Source organism: Carcharodon carcharias, chromosome 35, assembly GCF_017639515.1.
Source record: "Carcharodon carcharias isolate sCarCar2 chromosome 35, sCarCar2.pri, whole genome shotgun sequence".
Lineage (NCBI taxonomy): Eukaryota > Metazoa > Chordata > Chondrichthyes > Lamniformes > Lamnidae > Carcharodon > Carcharodon carcharias.
This window is the reverse complement of record NC_054501.1, coordinates 2,386,671-2,403,613: the sequence shown is the minus strand read 5'-3', so window position 1 is coordinate 2,403,613 and position 16,943 is coordinate 2,386,671.

Sequence of the window (16,943 nt, the reverse complement as noted above, 5' to 3'; positions counted from 1 at the left end):
CCAGGATGTCGATGTTGGGGGGATTCAGCGATGGGAATGCCACTTCCCTCGCTCACACCTTGCCCACCTCTCCAGCCACCATCCCTTTGGCATCTCATGGGTCTCTTCCCTCGGAGTCAGAAGGTTGTGTGATCGAGACCCTCGCCACGAACGCCTGATACCAGGCCTGCAACTCCCCACCCGGTACCAACACTGAGGGATCGCCGCACTGTCGGAGGGTCAGTGCTGAGGGAGCACCGCACTGTGGGAGGGTCAGCGCTGAGGGAGCGCTGCACTGTGGGAGGGTCAGCGCTGAGGGAGCGCCGCACTGTCGGAGGGTCAGTGCTGAGGGAGCGCCGCACTGTCGGAGGGTCAGTGCTGAAGGAGCGCTGCACTGTGGGAGGGTCAGCGCTGAGGGAGCGCCGCACTGTCGGAGGGTCAGTGCTGAGGGAGCGCCGCACTGTCGGAGGGTCAGTGCTGAGGGAGCGCCGCACTGTGGGAGGGTCAGTGCTGAGGGAGCGCCGCACTGTGGGAGGGTCAGTGCTGAGGGAGCGCCGCACTGTGGGAGGGTCAGCGCCGAGGGAGCTGGGGGAGGTTCTCCTCGAGGCCAAGCTCACTTAAAGTAAGACAAACGGAGAGAATTGCTGTTTGTGGGATCCTGCTGTGCGCGGTTTGGATGCCGCGTTTCCGACATGACAGCGGTGGCTGCGCTTCGAATAAAATGTAAAAAGAGGGGATTCCTCCTCTGGCTGCGAGGTGTTCCGGGACATCCTGAGGCTGCCGAACGACGCAGGAGAAGCTGTTTCCAATCCCGCTCGGGAACCAGGACTGGAAATCGAAGGCCGAGGTACCCCAGGTTCACGGGTGCTATTCCCAGATCCTCAGGGGATCGCTCCTACCCCGGCCCCCACACCCGCACCCACCCCCACCCCCAGGGAGACGCTGAAGTCTCACACAGGCCGAACGCACAGGCTCAAACAGGGGCCCCGAGCCCAGGGCCCGACCAGCCTCGTGTGTCCCCGGCGAACGACACGCCGCTCCCCCCGGTGGGAGTCGCGGGGGCGTTCCCTCGGGCGGTGAGGTCCCGCTCCACCACCGGGCTTGACGGGAACGGGCACCGGACTCGGAAGCGGCCACAACTCTGGCGCTGTCGGCTCAGCGGGGAACAGGGTCCAAGATGCACACGCCACTACCCAGGGGGCAGTCCAGAAACACTCCCCAGGATTGTCACCGAAATATAAACACTGACAAGCAGGCAAAACGGGTACACAGAGGGGCTTAATCGGTAACGCATAGACAGGGGCTGCTACTCTCTATAATATACAAAGCGGCAGCTATTCTCTTTAATATACACAGCGGCTGCTATTCTCCATAATATACATTGGGACTGCTATTCTCTATAATTTACACAGCGGCTGCTATTCTCTATAATTTACACAGGGGCTGCTATTCTCTATAATATACACAGCGGCTGCTATTCTCTATAATATACACTGGGACTGCTATTCTGTATAATTTGCACAGGGGCTGCTATTCTCTATAATATACACAGCGGCTGCTATTCTCTATAATATAGACTGGGACTGCTATTCTGTATAATTTGCACAGGAGCTGCTATTCTCCATAATATACACAGAGGCTGCTCTTCAATAGAATATACACAGGGAATGCTATTCTCTATAATATACACAGGGGCTGCTATTATCTATAATATACACAGGGAAGGCTATTCTCCATAATATACACAGCGGCTACTATTCTCTATAATTTACACAGGGACTGCTATTCTCTATAATATACACAGCGGCTGCTATTCTCTATAATATACACTGGGACTGCTATTCTGTATAATTTGCACAGGGGCTGCTATTCTCTATAATATACACAGAGGCTGCTCTTCAATAGAATATACACAGGGAATGCTATTCTCTATAATATACACAGGGGCTGCTATTATCTATAATATACACAGGGAAGGCTATTCTCCATAATATACACAGCGGCTACTATTCTCTATAATTTACACAGGGACTGCTATTCTCTATAATATACACAGCGGCTGCTATTCTCTATAATATACACTGGGACTGCTATTCTGTATAATTTACACAGGGGCTCCTATTCTCTATAATATACACAGGGGCTGTTCTTCATTATAGTATACACAGGGACTGCTCTTCTCTATAACATAGTCAGGGACTGCTCTCCTCTATAATATGCACACTGGCTGCTATTCTCTAAAATATACAAAGCGGCGGCTATTCTCTATAATATACACAGGGGCTGCTATTCTCTATAATTTACACAGGGACTGTTGTTCTCTATAATATACACGGGCTGCGATTCTCTATATGAAAAACACAGGTAATGCTATTCTCAATAATATACACACCGGCTGCTATTCTCTATAATTTACACAGGGACTGCTATTCTCTATAATATAAAGAAGGGCTGCTATTCTCTATAATATACACTGGGATTGCTATTCTCTATAATTTACACAGGGGCTGCTATTCTTCATAATATACACAGAGGCTGATCTTCATTATAATTTACACAGGGACTGCTATTCTCTATAATATACACATGGGCTGCTATTCTCTATAATATAGACAGTGGCTGCTATTCTATAATATACATAGGGACTGCTATTCTCGATAATATACACAGAGGCTGCTCTTCATTATAATATACACAAGGGCTGCTATTCTCTATAATATACACAGGGGTTGCTATTCTCTATAATATAAAGAGGGGCTGCTATTCTCTATAATATACACTGGGATTGCTATTCTCTATAATTTACACAGGGGCTGCTATTCTTCATAATATACACATGGGCTGCTATTCTCGATAAGAAACAGACAGGTAATGCTATCCTCTATAATATACACAGCGGCTGCTATTCTCTATAATATACACATGGTCTGCTATTCTCTATAATATACACAGGGGCTGCTATTCTCTATAATATACACAGAGGCTGTTCGTCATTATAGTATACACAGGGACTGCTCTTCTCTATAATATAGTCAGGGACTGCTATTCTCTATAATATACACACTGGCTGCTATTCTCTAAAATATACAAAGCGGCGGCTATTCTCTATAATATACATAGGGGCTGCTATTCTCTATAATTTAGACAGGGACTGTTGTTCTCTATAATATACACAGGGGCTGCGATTCTCTATATGAAAAACACAGGTAATGCTATTCTCAATAATATACACACCGGCTGCTATTCTCTATAATTTACACAGGGACTGCTATTCTCTATAATATACACAGCGGCTGCTAATCGCTATAATATAGACAGTGGCTGCTATTCTATAATATACATAGGGACTGCTATTCTCGATAATATACACAGAGGCTGCTCTTCATTATAATATACACAAGGGCTGCTATTCTCTATAATATACACAGGGGTTGCTATTCTCTATAATATAAAGAGGGGCTGCTATTCTCTATAATATACACAGCGGCAGCTATTCTCCATAATATACACAGGGGCAGCTACTCTCTATAATATACACAGAGGCTGCTCTTCATTATAATATACACAGCGGCTGCTATTCTCTATAATATACACATGGTCTGCTATTCTCTAAAATATACACAGGGGCTGCTATTCTCTATAATATTCGCAGAGGCTGTTCTTCATTATAGTATACACAGGGACTGCTCTTCTCTATAATATAGTCAGGGACTGCTATTCTCTATAATATACACACTGGCTGCTATTCTCTAAAATATACAAAGCGGCGGCTATTCTCTATAATATACACAGGGGCTGCTATTCTCTATAATTTACACAGGGACTGTTGTTCTCTATAATATACACAGGGGCTGCGATTCTCTATATGAAAAACACAGGTAATGCTATTCTCAATAAAATACATACCGGCTGCTATTCTCTATAATTTACACAGCGGCTGCTTTCTCTATAATTTACACAGCGGCTGCTGTTCTCTATAATATAAACAGGGACTGCTATTCTCTATAATATACACAGGGGCTGCTATTCTCTATAATATAGACAGTGGCTGCTATTCTCTATAATATAGACAGTGGCTGCTATTCTATAATATACATAGGGACTGCTATTCTCGATAATATACACAGAGGCTGCTCTTCATTATAATATACACAAGGGCTGCTATTCTCTATAATATACACAGGGGTTGCTATTCTCTATAATATAAAGAGGGGCTGCTATTCTCTATAATATACACAGCTGCAGCTATTCTCTATAATATACACAGGGGCAGCTATTCTCTATAATATACACAGAGGCTGCTCTTCATTATAAAATACACAGGGACTGCTATTCTCTATAATATACACATGGGCTGCTATTCTCGATAAGAAACAAACAGGTAATGCTATGCTCTATAATATACACAGCGGCAGCTATTCTCTATAATTTACACAGGGACTGCTATTCTCTATAATATACACAGGGACTGCTATTCTCTATAATATACACAGGGGCTGCTATTCTCTATAATATACACAGGGGCTGCTATTCTCTATAATATACACAGGGCCTGATATTCTCTATAATATACACAGCGGCAACTATTCTCTATAATTTACACAGGGACTGCTATTCTCTATAACATACACAGGGGCTGATATTCTCTACAATATACACAGGGGCTGCTATTATCTATAATATACACAGGGAAGGCTATTCTCTATAATATACACAGGGGCTGCAATTCTCTATAATATACACAGTGTCTGCTATTCAATATAATATAGACAGGGGCTTCCATGCTCAATAATATACACAGGGGCTGCTATTCTCTATAACATACACAGAGGCTGCTCTTCATTATAATATACACAGTGACTGCTATTCTCTATAATATTCACAGAGGCTGCTCTTCATTATAATATACACAGGGACTGCTATTCTCTATAATATTCACATGCGCTGCTATTCTCGATAAGAAACAGACAGGTAATGCTATTCTCTATAATATACACAGCGGCTGCTATTCTCTATAATATACACATGGTCTGTTAATCTCTATAATATACACAGGGACTGCTCTTCTCTACAATATACACAGGGGCTGCTATTCTCTATAATATACACAGGGAAGGCTATTCTCTATAATATACACAGGGGCTGCAATTCTCTATAATATACACAGTGTCTGCTATTCAATATAATATAGACAGGGGCTTCCATGCTCAATAATATACACAGGGGCTGCTATTCTCTATAATATACACAGAGGCTGCTCTTCATTATAATATACACAGGGACTGCTATTCTCTATAATATTCACATGCGCTGCTATTCTCGATAAGAAACAGACAGGTAATGCTATTCTCTATAATATACACAGCGGCTGCTATTCTCTATAATATACACATGGTCTGTTAATCTCTATAATATACACAGGGACTGCTCTTCTCTACAATATACACAGGGGCTGATATTCTCTATAATATACACAGCGGCAGCTATTCTCTATAATTTACACAGGGGCTGCTATTCTCTATAATATATACAGTGGCTGCTATTCTCTATAATATACACAGGGACTGATTTTCTCTATAATATACACAGCGGCAGCTATTGTCTATAATATACACAGCGGCTGCTATTCTCTATAATATACACCGGGGCTGCTATTCTATATAATATACACTGGGATTGCTATTCTCTATAATTTACACAGGGGCTGCTATTCTTCATAATATACACAGATGCTGCTCTTCATTATAATATACACAGGGTCTGCTATTCTCTATAACATTCAAATGGGCTGCTATTCTCAATAAGAAACAGACAGGTAATGATATTCTCTATAATATACACAGGGGCTACTATTCTCTATAATATACACAGGGGCTGTTCTTCATTATAGTATACACAGGGACTGCTCTTCTCTATAATATAGTCAGGGACTGCTATTCTCTATAATATACACACTGGCTGCTATTCTCTAAAATATACAAAGCGGCGGCTATTCTCTATAATATACACAGGGGCTGCTATTCTCTATAATTTACACAAGAACTGTTGTTCTCTATAATATACACAGGGGCTGCAATTCTCTATATGAAAAACACAGGTAATGCTATTCTCAATAATATACACACCGGCTGCTATTCTCTATAATTTACACAGGGACTGCTATTCTCTATAATATACACAGCGGCTGCTATTCTCTATAAAATAGACAGTGGCTGCTATTCTATAATATACATAGGGACTGCTATTCTCGATAATATACACAGAGGCTGCTCTTCATTATAATATACACAAGGGCTGCTATTCTCTATAATATACACAGGGGTTGCTATTCTCTATAATATAAAGAGGGGCTGCTATTCTCTATAATATACACAGCTGCAGCTATTCTCTATAATATACACAGGGGCAGCTATTCTCTGTAATATACACAGAGGCTGCTCTTCATTATAATATACACAGGGACTGCTATTCTCTATAATATACACATGGGCTGCTATTCTCGATAAGAAACAGACAGGTAATGCTATTCTCTATAATATACACAGCGGCAGCTATTCTCTATAATTTACACAGGGACTGCTATTCTCTATAATATACACAGGGGCTGCTATTCTCTATAATATACACAGGGCCTGATATTCTCTATAATATACACAGCGGCAACTATTCTCTATAATTTACACAGGGACTGCTATTCTCTATAACATACACAGGGGCTGATATTCTCTACAATATACACAGGGGCTGCTATTATCCATAATATACACAGGGAAGGCTATTCTCTATAATATACACAGTGTCTGCTATTCAATATAATATGGACAGGGGCTTCCATGCTCAATAATATAGACAGGGGCTGCTATTCTCTATAATATACACAGAGGCTGCTCTTCATTATAATATACACAGGGACTGCTATTCTCTATAATATTCACATGCGCTGCTATTCTCGATAAGAAACAGACAGGTAATGCTATTCTCTATAATATACACAGCGGCTGCTATTCTCTATAATATACACATGGTCTGTTAATCTCTATAATATACACAGGGACTGCTCTTCTCTACAATATACACAGGGGCTGATATTCTCTATAATATACACAGCGGCAGCTATTCTCTATAATTTTCACAGGGGCTGCTATTCTCTATAATATATACAGTGGCTGCTATTCTCTATAATATACACAGGGACTGATTTTCTCTATAATATACACAGCGGCAGCTATTGTCTATAATATACACAGCGGCTGCTATTCTCTATAATATACACCGGGGCTGCTATTCTATATAATATACACTGGGATTGCTATTCTCTATAATTTACACAGGGGCTGCTATTCTTCATAATATACACAGATGCTGCTCTTCATTATAATATACACAGGGTCTGCTATTCTCTATAACATTCAAATGGGCTGCTATTCTCAATAAGAAACAGACAGGTAATGATATTCTCTATAATATACACAGGGGCTACTATTCTCTATAATATACACAGGGGCTGTTCTTCATTATAGTATACACAGGGACTGCTCTTCTCTATAATATAGTCAGGGACTGCTATTCTCTATAATATACACACTGGCTGCTATTCTCTAAAATATACAAAGCGGCGGCTATTCTCTATAATATACACAGGGGCTGCTATTCTCTATAATTTACACAAGAACTGTTGTTCTCTATAATATACACAGGGGCTGCAATTCTCTATATGAAAAACACAGGTAATGCTATTCTCAATAATATACACACCGGCTGCTATTCTCTATAATTTACACAGGGACTGCTATTCTCTATAATATACACAGCGGCTGCTATTCTCTATAATATAGACAGTGGCTGCTATTCTATAATATACATAGGGACTGCTATTCTCGATAATATACACAGAAGCTGCTCTTCATTATAATATACACAAGGGCTGCTATTCTCTATAATATACACAGGGGTTGCTATTCTCTATAATATAAAGAGGGGCTGCTATTCTCTATAATATAAAGAGGGGCTGCTATTCTCTATAATATACACAGCGGCAGCTATTCTCCATAATATACACAGGGGCAGCTATTCTCTATAATACACACAGAGGCTGCTCTTCATTATAATATACACAGGGACTGCTATTCTCTATAATATACACATGGGCTGCTATTCTCGATAAGAAACAGACAGGTAATGCTATTCTCTATAATATACACAGCGGCAGCTATTCTCTATAATTTACACAGGGACTGCTATTCTCTATAATATACACAGGGGCTGCTATTCTCTATAATATACACAGGGCCTGATATTCTCTATAATATACACAGCGGCAACTATTCTCTATAATGTACACAGGGACTGCTATTCTCTATAACATACACAGGGGCTGATATTCTCTACAATATACACAGGGGCTGCTATTATCTATAATATACACAGGGAAGGCTATTCTCTATAATATACACAGGGGCTGCAATTCTCTATAATATACACAGTGTCTGCTATTCAATATAATATAGACAGGGGCTTCCATGCTCAATAATATACACAGGGGCTGCTATTCTCTATAATATACACAGAGGCTGCTCTTCATTATAATATACACAGGGACTGCTATTCTCTATAATATTCACATGCGCTGCTATTCTCGATAAGAAACAGACAGGTAATGCTATTCTCTATAATATACACAGCGGCTGCTATTCTCTATAATATACACATGGTCTGTTAATCTCTATAATATACACAGGGACTGCTCTTCTCTACAATATACACAGGGGCTGATATTCTCTATAATATACACAGCGGCAGCTATTCTCTATAATTTACACAGGGGCTGCTATTCTCTATAAGATACACAGTGGCTGCTATTCTCTATAATATACAAAGGGACTGATTTTCTCTATAATATACACAGCGGCAGCTATTCTCTATAATTTACACAGGGACTGCTATTCTCTATAATATACACAGCGGCAGCTATTGTCTATAATATACACAGGGGCTGCTATTCTCTATAATATACACCGGGGCTGCTATTCTATATAATATACACTGGGATTTCTTTTCTCTATAATTTACACAGGGGCTGCAATTCTCTATAATATACACTGGGATTGCTATTCTCTATAATTTACACAGGGGCTGCTATTCTTCATAATATACACAGACGCTGCTCTTCATTATAATATACACAGGGTCTGCTATTCTCTATAACATTCAAATGGGCTGCTATTCTCAATAAGAAACAGACAGGTAATGATATTCTCTATAATATACACAGAGGCTGCTCTTCATTATAATTTACACAGGGACTGCTATTCTCTATAATATACACATGGGCTGCTATTCTCGATAAGAAACAGACAGGTAATGCTATCCTCTATAATATACACAGCGGCTGCTATTCTCTATAATATACACATGGTCTGCTATTCTCTATAATATACACCGGGGCTGCTATTCTATATAATATACACTGGGATTGCTATTCTCTATAATTTACACAGGGGCTGCTATTCTTCATAATATACACAGATGCTGCTCTTCATTATAATATACACAGGGTCTGCTATTCTCTATAACATTCAAATGGGCTGCTATTCTCAATAAGAAACAGACAGGTAATGATATTCTCTATAATATACACAGGGGCTACTATTCTCTATAATATACACAGGGGCTGTTCTTCATTATAGTATACACAGGGACTGCTATTCTCTATAATATACACACTGGCTGCTATTCTCTAAAATATACAAAGCGGCGGCTATTCTCTATAATATACACAGGGGCTGCTATTCTCTATAATTTACACAAGAACTGTTGTTCTCTATAATATACACAGGGGCTGCAATTCTCTATATGAAAAACACAGGTAATGCTATTCTCAATAATATACACACCGGCTGCTATTCTCTATAATTTACACAGGGACTGCTATTCTCTATAATATACACAGCGGCTGCTATTCTCTATAATATAGACAGTGGCTGCTATTCTATAATATACATAGGGACTGCTATTCTCGATAATATACACAGAGGCTGCTCTTCATTATAATATACACAAGGGCTGCTATTCTCTATAATATACACAGGGGTTGCTATTCTCTATAATATAAAGAGGGGCTGCTATTCTCTATAATATACACAGCTGCAGCTATTCTCTATAATATACACAGGGGCAGCTATTCTCTGTAATATACACAGAGGCTGCTCTTCATTATAGTATGCACAGGGACTGCTATTCTCTATAATATACACATGGGCTGCTATTCTCGATAAGAAACAGACAGGTAATGCTATTCTCTATAATATACACAGCGGCAGCTATTCTCTATAATTTACACAGGGACTGCTATTCTCTATAATATACACAGGGGCTGCTATTCTCTATAATATACACAGGGCCTGATATTCTCTATAATATACACAGCGGCAACTATTCTCTATAATTTACACAGGGACTGCTAGTCTCTATGACATACACAGGGGCTGATATTCTCTACAATATACACAGGGGCTGCTATTATCTATAATATACACAGGGAAGGCTATTCTCTATAATATACACAGGGGCTGCAATTCTCTATAATATACACAGTGTCTGCTATTCAATATAATATAGACAGGGGCTTCCATGCTCAATAATATACACAGGGGCTGCTATTCTTTATAATATACACAGAGGCTGCTCTTCATTATAATATACACAGGGACTGCTATTCTCTATAATATTCACATGCGCTGCTATTCTCGATAAGAAACAGACAGGTAATGCTATTCTCTATAATATACACAGCGGCTGCTATTCTCTATAATATACACATGGTCTGTTAATCTCTATAATATACACAGGGACTGCTCTTCTCTACAATATACACAGGGGCTGATATTCTCTACAATATACACAGCGGCAGCTATTCTCTATAATTTACACAGGGGCTGCTATTCTCTATAATATATACAGTGGCTGCTATTCTCTATAATATACACAGGGACTGATTTTCTCTATAATATACACAGCGGCAGCTATTGTCTATAATATACACAGCGGCTGCTATTCTCTATAATATACACCGGGGCTGCTATTCTATATAATATACACTGGGATTGCTATTCTCTATAATTTACACAGGGGCTGCTATTCTTCATAATATACACAGATGCTGCTCTTCATTATAATATACACAGGGACTGCTCTTCTCTATAATATAGTCAGGGACTGCTATTCTCTATAATATACACACTGGCTGCTATTCTCTAAAATATACAAAGCGGCGGCTATTCTCTATAATATACACAGGGGCTGCTATTCTCTATAATTTACACAAGAACTGTTGTTCTCTATAATATACACAGGGGCTGCAATTCTCTATATGAAAAACACAGGTAATGCTATTCTCAATAATATACACACCGGCTGCTATTCTCTATAATTTACACAGGGACTGCTATTCTCTATAATATACACAGCGGCTGCTATTCTCTATAATATAGACAGTGGCTGCTATTCTATAATATACATAGGGACTGCTATTCTCGATAATATACACAGAGGCTGCTCTTCATTATAATATACACAAGGGCTGCTATTCTCTATAATATACACAGGGGTTGCTATTCTCTATAATATAAAGAGGGGCTGCTATTCTCTATAATATAAAGAGGGGCTGCTATTCTCTATAATATACACAGCGGCAGCTATTCTCCATAATATACACAGGGGCAGCTATTCTCTATAATATACACAGAGGCTGCTCTTCATTATAATATACACAGGGACTGCTATTCTCTATAATATACACATGGGCTGCTATTCTTGATAAGAAACAGACAGGTAATGCTATCCTCTATAATATACACAGCGGCTGCTATTCTCTATAATATACACATGGTCTGCTATTCTCTATAATATACACAGGGGCTGCTATTCTCTATAATATTCGCAGAGGCTGTTCTTCATTATAGTATACACAGGGACTGCTCTTCTCTATAATATAGTCAGGGACTGCTATTCTCTATAATATACACACTGGCTGCTATTCTCTAAAATATACAAAGCGGCGGCTATTCTCTATAATATACACAGGGGCTGCTATTCTCTATAATTTACACAGGGACTGTTGTTCTCTATAATATACACAGGGGCTGCGATTCTCTATATGAAAAACACAGGTAATGCTATTCTCAATAATATACATACCGGCTGCTATTCTCTATAATTTACACAGGGGCTGCTATTCTCTATAATTTACACAGCGGCTGCTGTTCTCTATAATATACACAGGGACTGCTATTCTCTATAATATACACAGCGGCTGCTATTCTCTATAATATAGACAGTGGCTGCTATTCTATAATATACATAGGGACTGCTATTCTCGATAATATACACAGAGGCTGCTCTTCATTATAATATACACAAGGGCTGCTATTCTCTATAATATACACAGGGGTTGCTATTCTCTATAATATAAAGAGGGGCTGCTATTCTCTATAATATACACAGCTGCAGCTATTCTCTATAATATACACAGGGAAGGCTATTCTCTATAATATACACAGAGGCTGCTCTTCATTATAGTATGCACAGCGACTGCTATTCTCCATAATATACACATGGGCTGCTATTCTCGATAAGAAACAGACAGGTAATGCTATTCTCTATAATATACACAGCGGCAGCTATTCTCTATAATTTACACAGGGACTGCTATTCTCTATAATATACACAGGGGCTGCTATTCTCTATAATATACACAGGGCCTGATATTCTCTATAATATACACAGCAGCAACTATTCTCTATAATTTACACAGGATCTGCTATTCTCTATAACATACACAGGGGCTGCAATTCTCTATAATATACACAGTGTCTGCTATTCAATATAATATAGACAGGGGCTTCCTTGCTCAATAATATACACAGGGGCTGCTATTCTCTATAATATATACAGTGGCTGCTATTCTCTATAATATACACAGGGACTGATTTTCTCTATAATATACACAGCGGCAGCTATTGTCTATAATATACACAGCGGCTGCTATTCTCTATAATATACACCGGGGCTGCTATTCTATATAATATACACTGGGATTGCTATTCTCTATAATTTACACAGGGGCTGCTATTCTTCATAATATACACAGATGCTGCTCTTCATTATAATATACACAGGGTCTGCTATTCTCTATAACATTCAAATGGGCTGCTATTCTCAATAAGAAACAGACAGGTAATGATATTCTCTATAATATACACAGGGGCTACTATTCTCTATAATATACACAGGGGCTGTTCTTCATTATAGTATACACAGGGAACTGCTCTTCTCTATAATATAGTCAGGGACTGCTATTCTCTATAATATACACACTGGCTGCTATTCTCTAAAATATACAAAGCGGCGGGCTATTCTCTATAATATACACAGGGCTGCTATTCTCTATAATTTACACAAGAACTGTTGTTCTCTATAATATACACAGGGGCTGCAATTCTCTATATGAAAAACACAGGTAATGCTATTCTCAATAATATACACACCGGCTGCTATTCTCTATAATTTACACAGGGACTGCTATTCTCTATAATATACACAGCGGCTGCTATTCTCTATAATATAGACAGTGGCTGCTATTCTATAATATACATAGGGACTGCTATTCTCGATAATATACACAGAGGCTGCTCTTCATTATAATATACACAAGGGCTGCTATTCTCTATAATATACACAGGGGTTGCTATTCTCTATAATATAAAGAGGGGCTGCTCTTCATTATAATATACACAAGGGCTGCTATTCTCTATAATATACACAGGGGTTGCTATTCTCTATAATATAAAGAGGGGCTGCTATTCTCTATAATATAAAGAGGGGCTGCTATTCTCTATAATATACACAGCGGCAGCTATTCTCCATAATATACACAGGGGCAGCTATTCTCTATAATATACACAGAGGCTGCTCTTCATTATAATATACACAGGGACTGCTATTCTCTATAATATACACATGGGCTGCTATTCTTGATAAGAAACAGACAGGTAATGCTATCCTCTATAATATACACAGCGGCTGCTATTCTCTATAATATAGACAGTGGCTGCTATTCTATAATATACATAGGGACTGCTATTCTCGATAATATACACAGAGGCTGCTCTTCATTATAATATACACAAGGGCTGCTATTCTCTATAATATACACAGGGGTTGCTATTCTCTATAATATAAAGAGGGGCTGCTATTCTCTATAATATACACAGCTGCAGCTATTCTCTATAATATACACAGGGGCAGCTATTCTCTATAATATACACAGAGGCTGCTCTTCATTATAATATGCACAGGGACTGCTATTCTCTATAATATACACAGGGACTGATTTTCTCTATAATATACACAGCGGCAGCTATTCTCTATAATTTACACAGGGACTGCTATTCTCTATAATATACACAGCGGCAGCTATTGTCTATAATATACACAGCGGCTGCTATTCTCTATAATATACACCGGGGCTGCAATTCTCTATAATATACACTGGGATTGCTATTCTCTATAATTTACACAGGGGCTGCTATTCTTCATAATATACACAGACGCTGCTCTTCATTATAATATACACAGGGTCTGCTATTCTCTATAACATTCAAATGGGCGGCTATTCTCAATAAGAAACAGACAGGTAATGATATTCTCTATAATATACACAGGGGCTACTATTCTCTAAAATATACACAGGGGCTGCAAAACTCTATAATATACACAGGGGTTGCTATTCTCCATAATATACACAGGGACTGCTATTCTCTAGAATATTCACATGGGCTGCTATTCTCAATAAGAAACAGACAGGTAAAGCTATTCTCTATAATATACACAGGGACTGCTATTCTCTATAATATACACATGGTCTGCTATTCTCAATACTATACACAGGGGCTGACACACTCTACAATATACACAGGGGCTGCTATTATCTATAATATGCACAGGGATGGCTATTGTCTATAATATTCACAGGGGCTGTTATTCTCTATAATATACACATGGGCGGCTATACTCTATAATATAGACAGGGAATGATATTCTCTATAATATACACAGGGGCTGCTATTCTCTATAATTTACACAGCGGCTGCTGTTCTCTATAATATACACAGGGGCTGCTATTCTCTATAATATAGACAGTGGCTGCTATTCTATAATATACATAGGGACTGCTATTCTCGATAATATACACAGAGGCTGCACTTCATTATAATATACACAAGGGCTGCTATTCTCTATAATATACACAGGGGTTGCTATTCTCTATAATATAAAGAGGGGCTGCTATTCTCTATAATATACACAGCTGCAGCTATTATCTATAATATACACAGGGAAGGCTATTCTCTATAATATTAACAAGGGCTGCCATTCTCTATAATATACACAGGGACTGCTATTCTCTTTAATATACACATGGTCTGCTATTCTCAATAATATACACAGGGGCTGCTATTCTCTATAATATAGACAGGGAATGATATTCTCTATAATATACACAGGGGCTGCTATTCTCTATAAAATACACAGCGGCTGTTATTCGCTATAATATACACAGGGGCGGCTATTCTCTATAATATACACAGGGTCTGCTATTCTCAAGAATATACACAGCGGCTGCTATTCTCTATAGGAAACACAGGGGCTGTTATTCTCTATAATATACACAGGGGCGGCTATTCTCTATAATATACACAGGGTCTGCTATTTTCAATAATATACACAGCGGCTGCTATTCTCTATAATATACACAGAGGCTGCTATTCTCTATAATATTCTCAGGGACTGCTATTCTCTATAATATATAGAGGGGCTGCTATTCTATATAATATACACAGGGGCTGCTATTCTCTAAAAAATACACAGGGACTGCTCTTCTCTATAATATTCACATTGACTGCTATTCTCTATACTATACACAGGGGCTGTTATTCTCGATAATATACACAGAGGCTGCTGTTCATTATAACATACACAGGGTTTTCCATTCTCTAAAATATAAACAGGGACAGCTATTCACCATCATAGACACAGGGGCTGCTATTCTCTTTAATATTCAGAGGGGCTGCTATTCTCTATAATAAACACAGGGGCTACTATTCTCTATAATATACAAAGGGACTGCTATTCTCTATAATATACACAGGGGCTACTATTCTCAATAATATACAAAGGGACTGCTCTTCTGTATAATATACACAATGACTGCTCTTCTCTATAATATACACAGCGGCTGCTATTCTCTATAATATACACCGGGGCTGCTATTCTATATAATATACACTGGGATTGCTATTCTCTATAATTTACACAGGGGCTGCAATTCTCTATAATATACACTGGGATTGCTATTCTCTATAATTTACACAGGGGCTGCTATTCTTCATAATATACACAGACGCTGCTCTTCATTATAATATACACAGGGTCTGCTATTCTCTATAACATTCAAATGGGCTGCTATTCTCAATAAGAAACAGACAGGTAATGATATTCTCTATTATATACACAGGGGCTACTATTATCTATAATATACACAGGGAAGGCTATTCTCTATAATATACACAGGGGCTCCTATTCTCTATAATATACACAGGGGCTGTTCTTCATTATAGTATACACAGGGACTGCTCTTCTCTATAATATAGTCAGGGACTGCTATTCTCTATAATATACACACTGGCTGCTATTCTCTAAAATATACAAAGCGGCGGCTATTCTCTATAATATACACAGGGGCTGCTATTCTCTATAATTTACACAAGAACTGTTGTTCTCTATAATATACACAGGGGCTGCGATTCTCTATATGAAAAACACAGGTAATGCTATTCTCAATAATATACACACCAGCTGCTATTCTCTATAATTTACACAGGGACTGCTATTCTCTATAATATACACAG